Source organism: Malania oleifera, chromosome 4 (genome assembly GCF_029873635.1).
Source record: "Malania oleifera isolate guangnan ecotype guangnan chromosome 4, ASM2987363v1, whole genome shotgun sequence".
Taxonomy (NCBI): Eukaryota; Viridiplantae; Streptophyta; class Magnoliopsida; order Santalales; family Ximeniaceae; genus Malania; species Malania oleifera.
This window is the reverse complement of record NC_080420.1, coordinates 39,948,151-39,958,202: the sequence shown is the minus strand read 5'-3', so window position 1 is coordinate 39,958,202 and position 10,052 is coordinate 39,948,151. Positions and strand designations below refer to the sequence as shown.

The following is a 10,052-nucleotide window of genomic DNA, read 5'->3' as shown; positions in this document are numbered from 1 at the left end:
TCACATCGTTGTAAAAGGGTCGTGCGGCGCTAATTAAAGCACTTTTGTTTAATTAGCTAGCCTATTGTTTACCAACGTTCATCCATAAAATATTTTCGTTAACATTCATTCAATTAGCAGCGAAAACAGTAATCAATTCATGAAAGTCATGATAAGTAAGCAGTAAACATTGAAACAAATGTAATTCACTTCGTTGATATTGTGTGTTTAGCGAAAGAGACAAGTAGGTTTAACATGTTGATAATATTTAATAAATTTTATAATAATTAATGAATACTCACCCTCCTTTAAAAAAATTTTTATATAATTATCATTCTAACACTAAAAAATATTAAAGGAACCGACGAGTATGCAGTCTTATTTGGCATATAAAGATTAGTAGAAAATCACCACCACTAACATAATGTCCTAAACAAGCTTAACTTCTGACACGGTCGCAGCGGCAGCAATGGTGGCAGCAGGGTATGTTAGCGGTCCGGTGATACGCGGCGGCGGCAGTGGTGCGACGCCGGCCGGCGGATGTCATTTCGGTGGGTGGCAACTGAAATGATCAGGGAGTCGGTCTCATCACTTGGGCAAATGTCTAAATTGTATTGGCCAGAGGAAAGTAAAGTTCAGAAAGACAGCAAACCAATCATGTAACGTCTCGTGCTCCCTGCCTTGCTCCTCCTAGTCGATTTTCTCCTTCTGTTTGGCCACTGCGAAAAAGGCGGGAAACAGAACGCCAGGAAAGAAAAATGCTCAAGAATTCATTACCATTTATATTTTGAACGATTTTCCAGACGCACTCTAAACGACTGAATCATAAGACGAAAAACTGGAAGACATATGAAGCAGTAATATAATTTCATATCCTCGGGCGTCGGAGAGTAGTTGCGTTGCAGCGTCAGTTTCCGGCTTGATTAGGTATTCATTTCTCCCAATCTCCTCATTAAATGCATTATTTCTTTATTTTTTTTATCATGCATTTGCAACTGTTCATCTTTAATTGTAATTATTGTTCTTGACCTGCTTTAATTTTTTTTTTGTCTCATATTCTATTTCAGAACTTTTTCCCTTTTTCCAGTACCAATTTCTGCTCTTTTTTACCCCCTTGTTGTTGACGGCGTTTTAACTTTAGTTTGCAGAGGGTTTTTAGTATTATTCAGTCTTACATTTTCATGCCATTTTTTAATGCTAATTTGCATGCATGCGTGCCATTGTTTAAAGCTCACCTTGAATGATGGGTCTGTGCATTTTTTTGTTTAATTGTATTTGACTGTGATCATATATATATATATATATTTTTCCCTTTTAGGTTTGTATTTTTTGGGGATGGGGGAGTGGGGTGCTGTTTGTGATCTTTTGCTTGAACTTTCTTGCTGAGAATGTCTCCCATGTTTTGTTAAGGAAAACAATTTTAGCTCTCACTTTTTATCTCCACTTTATTGGATTTTGACACATGATCTATTGTTCTCTTAAAATTGTATTGTCAATATCTTGAATTGTCTGACTGGAAAATGGGGATGCAAAGTATGTTAGCATAGCATTGCTCTTGATTCTTGAAGCTTTACAGCTTAGATGTTTTCTGGGACAAAAACAGTTGTAAAAACCGTTGCTGTTAAATTACTGCATGCACAACATTACTTGGTAAATTTTGGTCTTGGATTGTGTAACTAGACTGTAGAGGGCTTTGGGGCAAGTGCTTCCAACTGTGGAGGCTTCAGTGTGTTAGGATATATATATATATATATAGAGAGAGAGAGAGAGAGAGAGTTCATTTTGAGGATATCAATTCGATCTTGAAAGACATAGTGAGTTAATGTGAATTCCATATCATCTTTTTAATGACAAACATCTCTGTGCACCTTATGCGCAGATCTGATCCTTGTGTTTGATGTGAAGTATGATTAAATAGTTGATGTGGCATGACCTGGAAAATGCCAGGTTAGTATGACCATATTTCTCAAATCGAGATTCGTATTGTGAATCGAAATTCTAATTTTGGGAATCTAGAATCTAGAATTGATACGAATCGTAAGATTCAATATAAATTTCCAAAATCAATTATAAATGACATGCATGTATTGATAAACAAACAACAAGCAAAGTAGTAAAATATATTTGGATTTTGACAATAAAAAAAAATCATATTTCATGTGTATGCTTTCCCTAAACAAATGATAAGTATGCGAATGTGTCAAGAATATTAATAAAAAATGAAATTTGATGTTGTTTTAAGGGAAGGAATCTAGAAAATAATACAAAACTGAACTTCTAGTGTTTATCAACAATTAAAAAAATATTTCATGGATACTCTTTCTTGAATTAAAAAGAAAAAACCAATTAACGTAAAATAATAATAATAATTGAACAAACTACTCGAAAAACCAACTTTTGAATCTTCAAAACACAATGAAACATGGGTGCCCCCTGTACCACCTTAGCCAATGAGTGTTTGGCTCCTTCTCAGTGGCAGAACATCATAGCCCTCTAAGAGTGAAGAAATGGTTTTGTGAAGGCAATATTAGACTTAAAATTCTATTTTCTTCTTTTTTCTAGCACAGAATTGGCATAGACAAGGGATGGAGGGTAATCTTGTAAAAATAAAAGCAATAAAAAATTTTGTTTTTTGGGCTTTTAAACTAGTTGAGTATGTCAAGACATGATAGGTCCTGAATCGTGTGAATTGATAGATTCGGATCGATTAGTTAATTCACGAGGTGAACCGATTAATTTGGCAACGATTCAATTATTTTTAGATTCGTAATAAGATTTTAATCAATTAGGTGTGGAATTGATACGAATCTTATGAATCCAATTGGGAATCATAAGGTTCTAACAACTATGAGAATGACTCATTGACATTTTAAATGCATGAAAGTGCCATGTCAATAAGTAAAGAAATTCAGCAAAACTTTTGAGTAAATGAGCAGCATTTTCCTTTGACAATTCTGTACTTGTTGAATATCTTAATTGAAACAAACTCCATTATTATTTCATGTTATTATGCTAATATGATTACTTTACTATCTACAATTATATTAAAATGACCTCTTGAATTTAATTTTTGACAATTTTCTTAGTAATTTTGGAATTGTGTCACATTGTGTGGGAGCCATAGTTATTTATGGGTTTTGAGGAACTGAAGTTGGGGATGGCTGAGGATGACCTTGGTGGAAATGTTAGTTTTGGGATCTGGTGAGGATGTGATATTCACATCCTGAAATGTTTAGTGATTTAGATTTCCTTTAGGAAGTGTTTCAAATTCTTTTATGGGAGAAAGACTTGCATGTCCTAGGTGGATTATGTGCCTTCAACAAAATGGAACCACAAAATAATGTGAACCCATACAAGTTTATATGACATGGTTCTAGTGGAGGTAGCATGGTACCCCCAGGACACCTAGGTTTGTTCCCCTTTATGATATGGTGAATATTCAAGTGGGTTGTACTGTACATAAAAGCACAGAATACTTGAAGCCCTATATATGACAAAAGCATTAATTGCCTACTTTTAACTAGGAGGATAGATCGTTTATCATGCAAGGATTGTAAAGTTATTCCAGGTGAAAGCCTAACCACACAACATAGAGTCTTAGTGTTAGATATATGTATTAAAAAATGGAAGAAAAATGATAAAATAAACCAGTGTAGGAGAACTAGATGGTGGAACCTAAAAGGAGAAAATATAATAAAATTTAAAGATAAAATGATCAAAGATGGGGATTGGACCTTAGAGGATGGGATAGATACAAATACTCTTTGGAATAGATTAGGTAGCTCTATTAAAAAGATAGTAAAAGAGATTTTAGGTGAATTAAGGGGAAGATTCTTGAATAGCAAAGAAAGTTGGTAGTGGGATAAAGATGTACAAAAAATCATAAAGACAAAAAGAATTTGGTATAAAACATGGCAAAAATGTAGAAACAGAGACAACTTTGAAAAATATAAGGAGGCAAGAAAAGATGCAAAAAGGGCCGTTAGTAAAGCCAAATATAGATCATTTAATAGTTTGTATGATAGATTAGGTACAAAAGAAGGGGAAAGAGATATATTTAAATTTACTAAAGCTAGAGAAAGGAAGAGCAAGGACTTAGGAAATGTAAAATGTATAAAAAGTGAGGATGATATTGTCTTGGTTAAGGACGAAGATATTAAAGAAAGATGGTGAAGTTACTTTAGTAAGTTGTTTAACGAAAACCAAATAGAAGACTTAAACTTAGAATTGTCAAATGAGAAAAAGACTAAACATATAAGATTTATGCACAAAATTAGAGTTAACGAAGTTAAGTTTGCACTAAAAAAAAAGATGAAAAATGGGAAAGTTATGGGACCAGATAACATCCCAATTGAAGTTTGGAAATGCTTGGGTGATAACGGAATTATATGGTTAACTAATTTATTTAATACAATTGTAAAAACTAAGAAAATGCCAGATGAATGGAGGAAAATCACTTTAATACCTATATACAAAAATAAAGGAGATATTCAAAATTGTAATAACTATCAGGGAATTAAACTTATGAGTCATACATTGAAACTATGGGAAAGAGTAGTTGAACAAAGATTAAGGTTAGAAACGAAGATCTCAGAAAATCAATTTGGTTTTATGCCTGGGAGATATACCACAAAAGCTATTTATCTTTTAAGAAGATTAATGAAAAAGTTTAGGGAAAAGAAGAGGGACTTGCATATGATTATTGACCTTGAGAAAGCATATGATAGGATACCTAGGGAAGTTTTATAGTGGGTTTAAAAAAAAAGGGTGTATGTTGTAGGTATAGTGATGTCATTAAGGATATGTATGATGGAGTAATGACTAGTGTAAGGACTATAGATGGAGAAATTAGAGAATTTTCAATTACCATAAGTGTACATCAAGGATCTGCTTTGAGTCCTTATCTTTTTGCTTTAATGATGGACCAATTAACTAAGAGTATTCAAAAGGAGGTTCCATGGTGTATGTTGTTTGCAGATGATATTGTATTAATTGACGAAACTAGGGACGAAGTAGAGGCTGAGTTAGAATTTTGGAGAGAAGTTTTGGAATCTAGAGGCTTTAGGATAAGTAGAAATAAAACAGAATATATGAAATGTAATTTTTGTAATGATAGGAGGAATATTGGAGACAAAGTTAAACTTGATGATGAAGAAATAAATAGCACTTGTAGATTTCGATACCTTGGATCTATTATGCAAGCTGAAGGAGAAATTGAAGATGATGTAATGCATAGAGTTAAAGCAGGTTGGGTACTATGGAGAAGTGCTTCAAGTGTGCTATGTGTAGAATACCTTTAAAATTGAAAGGGAAGTTTTATAGGACAGCTATAAGACCAGTTAGGCTATATGGATCGGAATGTTGGGCGATGAAGAAACATAATATCCAAAAAGTAAAAGTTACCGAGATGAGAATGCTTAGATGAATGAGTGATATAATATTGAAAGATAAATTAAGGAATGAACATATTTGTGGTAAGTTAGGTGTAGCTCCTATAGAAGATAAGATAAGGGAGGGACGACTCAGATGGTATGGACACTTGCAACGTAGGCCTTATAGTGCACCTGTGAGGAAGAGTGACTTAGTTATTGTGGGGGGGTAGTAAAAGGGGTAGGGGTAGACCTAAAATAACTTGGGAGGAGATAGTGAGTAAGGATTTAATATCCTTGAATCTATCAAAAGAAATGGTCCATGATTGCATAAATTGGCGGAAAAGGAGTCATATAGCCGACCCCACTTAGTGGGACTAAGGCTTGGTTTTGTTGTTGTATTTTGTTGGGTTTGATCTTAGAAAATATTATCAAATCTTGTTTATTTGGGTTCAAATGATATTGTTTATTTGATAGGGCACTTAGTCAAAGTTAAATTGACACAGGTTGCTATTTTTTTAAGAAAGTGTTTGTAAAAATGGCAGGTAGATGGAAAAGTTAGGTCAAAATGAGGGGTCTGGAGAGTGTGCTGTCCTGTTATTTTGGTTTCCCCTCTATTCTTTTCTTGGTTTGAATAAAATGTTGCAATGCAATATTAGGTAATATATAATCAAGCCCTTATTGGTAGAAGACTGGGTTTCTTCATACTTGGGAAGCGTGTTCTCGGCTGAGTCTCCCTGCATTCATCACTCAAGTGGGGAAGTATCTAGTTGCTGGCTTGACTGTGGATGTAGTAGTATAGCCCATTGGATACCCTGCATAAGTTGAGTTTGTGATTTTTTTGAAACCTGGAAATTCATTTGAATTGAAACGTAAGTTTATTTTTCCGACATAATCAGGCACTTGTTAGTTTGGTTTTTTTGATTTTGGCACCTGGACTTAGGAGTAGCAGGAATATTGCTGCAACAACACTTGATGATATGATTGTAGGAATTTTTGTTGTTACTAGTTGAAATTTCTAGTGAAGGCATGAAGCCCTTTTGTCTGGCAAACATTTTATAGAATTTCAAGGAAATGTGTTCCTTATTATGGATACAGTGAACAAAATTGTTTCATTTAGATGTTTGAAGAGAATTAGATGGTTGCTATTGGCGGTTTGGCACCTTAGGCATTTTGCAACCTTTACTATTGGTAGCAATGTTCCAGCTTTCACAATCGGCAAGTTAGCGATTGCCAAAATGTCCCAAAACCATTTAGAGAATAGGTCAATGATGTATTCTACTAAAAAATAATATATATTTAAAAATGGATTGGAATTTGCTCACCTACCCTTTTACACTATTTGGTTATTCATAACACTCCCTCTCAAGTTGGAATATTGATAGTAAATAGTCCAAGTTTGTACATAAGAACTCTGCACAACTCAAAACTAGTCGTTGAGTGGACAAATTAGCCAATTACATTTGAGAGATGAGACGTTAGGAGTACTGAGTACATATATTTCTAGTCAAGAGCTTTCCTTGCGCAGAGTGTTAGTCCACCTCAACCTGTTCTGTGCGCTGATTAAAGACTAGGTCGTACATTATAATTTCATTGGTAGTCCACTTGCATAACATGCTTCAGCCACAAAAAAAGTGCACAAACAGTATGTGCCGTTGCCCTATACTCTGCTTCCGCACTAGATTAAGCCCAAATTGTATGTTTTTTTTTTTACTTTTCCATGGAACTATGTTTCAGCATGCATTGTCAGGTGGTCAATCTTTTATCAAAGAATGAACTTGACCAATTAGAATATAAGAAACAAGCAGTTTGCATATAATAGTGGGATTTATATGGGAGGTAGAATACCCTCAAAATTAAAAGGAAAGTTCTATAGGACAAGTATAAGACCAACTATGCCATATGGATCAATGGGTCATAATGTTGGGCAACTAAGAAACAACATAAAAGTGAATGTTACCGAAATGATAATGCAAGGTAAATCAATGGTATAACATTAAAAGATATTAAGGAATGAACTTATTTGTAGTGAGTTAAGCGTAGCATGTGTAGAAGATAAGATAAGGGAAGGGCAACTCAGATGGTTTAGGCATCTACAATGTAGGCCAAATAGTGCACCGAGGAGAAGTGAGCTAGTTAGTAGTTACGATTAGTGGCTAAGGGGTAGGGGTAGACCTAAAATAACTTGGAATAAGATAATGAGTGAGGATTTGATAGCCCTAAATTGTTGGAGGAAAGTGCCTATGATTGTGTAAATTGGCAGAAAAGGACTCATGTAGCCAACCCCACCTAGTGGGACTTAAGTCTTGGTTTATTGTTGTTGTCACAGAATTTTTATAATAAATAAAGTACCAGTGCTTCTTTAGATGATGTAGAACGTGGATACTACATTTGTGTGAGAAGACTTGGCACCTAGTGGCTCATATGGCTTGGGCATTTGAGGCTAATCCATAAACTAACTCATACTATTAACAACAAAGGAGATAGAATAATTCAACTTTCCTACTACCCTTCCAAAGCGTTGAGGATCTATTATCAAATCCCTTTGATCTACTGCTAGCTTCTATTAGCATCCATAGGAGAATCCATAGTTATGCTTGATTAAACCTTTTCTATTTCCTCAACAAGATCAAACACATGTTTCCTTGAAAGAATGATGAGGAATGTCAAGAGGTGACACATGAGCAAGATGAAGGCATTTGTGTTTTTCACGTTTACCATATGTGTAGGCATAATTTTGGATAACTGCATTTAATTTTGTTATTTTCAGCATTTAGGGATTTTCAATAACGATTTATTAATTAGAGACTTGCTATAATTTCACAAATTATGTTTCTGTATTTAAGGGTTTGATCTAATTTCCTGTATTATTTTTCCTTATTTTTTGTTTAGGAGAAAAGCCTATACAAGGCTTGGTTTTGCACTACTTGCAAGGTGGATTGAATATTGAGAATTAAGCCTTAAATAAAGCTGTTTTTTTTTTTCCCTTTCACTTCATTATTCTTGTTTATTTTGTGTTACCTTCTTTTGGTTCTCTCTTAATTTTATATTATTTTCATGCCAATTTTCTATTGCCAAGTAGTTCTACATATGAGAAACTTACACCTTTAGGAGAATGAGCCACTTCAATTCCCAAATCCTTAGTGTGAAATTATGATTATTAGAACTTCTTCAATGCAAAGGTTCCAACCATATCATCCATATAAACAACCAAAATTATTCTCCTTGCAATAGTAGTACTGTAAAAGGATGTACTATGTGATTGGCAGTGTTTCATCCAAAATTTAAGGTTATGTTTGGTTCATGGAATATCTGTTCCTAAAACAGAATAATCATAATATAAAAAATTGATAGCTTGCAAAGATGTAATCATGAAGAAGATGGCAATGAAGTAATATTTATTACTGCATAGCATGGAAATTGGAATAGGCAAAGAGTAATATTCCTAAATTTCGCTATTGGAATGTCTATTCCTATCCTACAAAGGATCAACACAAACTTTTACATGAGTAACCTTTCTCTTACTTTCCTCTAAATTACTAATCCTTTTAACAAATTTTATCACATTTCTTCTTATTCCATCATATTCCGAGGAATAAGCATTATGCGAACCAATTGTTACTTGAAACACCCTCACGAGCAAATTGCTTCAAACTATATAAATATAAATATATATATATATATATATTACTTGGAAACATGCCCACTAGACTAACTTGAGCAACATACATTGGAGGTTTTCCTTATAAAGTTCCTTTTGTAATTCAGTGAGTCACCACAAAGAAAACATTTTTAACACCAAGTTAAAATAGGTTTCAATTATAATTAGTAACTAGGGAAACAGAACCTATACAGAAATGATATTGGCAATTGGAAAACAAGTGTCAGCATAATCAATGTTGTACGTTTAGGCGTAATCCTTGGCTATGTGTCTAGCTTTCAACAATTCAACAGAACCATCTAGCAAATATTTAACGTCATAAACTCACCAACCACAGCTTGCTTTCCAAGAGGAAAAGTACAAGCGCCCATCTATGATTGTGATGGAGGGCATGTATCTCTTCTTCCATTGCTATCTTTTAGCCCTATCAAGCATATAATCCCATGAAAAATATTCTTTCGAAGAGATAGTGAAGAAAGAGAAGCAAGAAAGCCATGATATGAAAGACTTATTAATTGTTAAAATATTGGGTAAAATGGAAGACCTCGTCACAACGATAGGTTTTTCCCTCTATTTTTAGTATATGCCAAGTACATAACAATGACCATATTACCCTTACTAACTCACTCTCTAACTCATGCTTACCAACGCAACAATAAAGGATGACGGTAAGGCTAAAAAACAACATTAACTAGTAACACTTCCCCTCAAGCTCAAGCATAGAAGACAAATGTTCCTAGCTTGTTACCAATGGATTTAACCTTAGTATCGTCCAAGGCTTTAGTGAATAAATAAGCAAGTTGGAATTTAGACTTCACATAAGTCATCGTAATGAGCTTTTGCACGAGTTTCTTTCAAAACAAAGCAACAATCAACTTCAATGTGTTTTGTTTGCTCATAGAATGTTGGGTTGGAGGCAATATGAACGGTAGTTTGATTATCACACATCAACTCCATAAGGTAAGAATGTGGAATACCAATTTCTTCTTACATGTTTTCTAGCCAAATAAGTTCACGTGTAGTGGGGGTCATGGCCCGATAGC

General features: G+C 34.2%; 1 protein-coding gene across 7 annotated transcripts in view; it reads left to right on the top strand.

Moving 5' to 3' along the window:
* Positions 1-388: 388 nt before the first annotated feature.
* The window catches only part of LOC131154482 (uncharacterized), a 48,346-nt gene continuing 38,682 nt past the window's right edge, over positions 389-10,052 (top strand). For all 7 annotated transcript variants that reach the window (XR_009136449.1, XM_058107288.1, XM_058107287.1 and 4 more), the window contains exon 1: positions 389-906. The gene's annotated coding sequence lies outside the window, so the exon portion shown is untranslated. The remainder of the gene's footprint in view (positions 907-10,052) is intronic.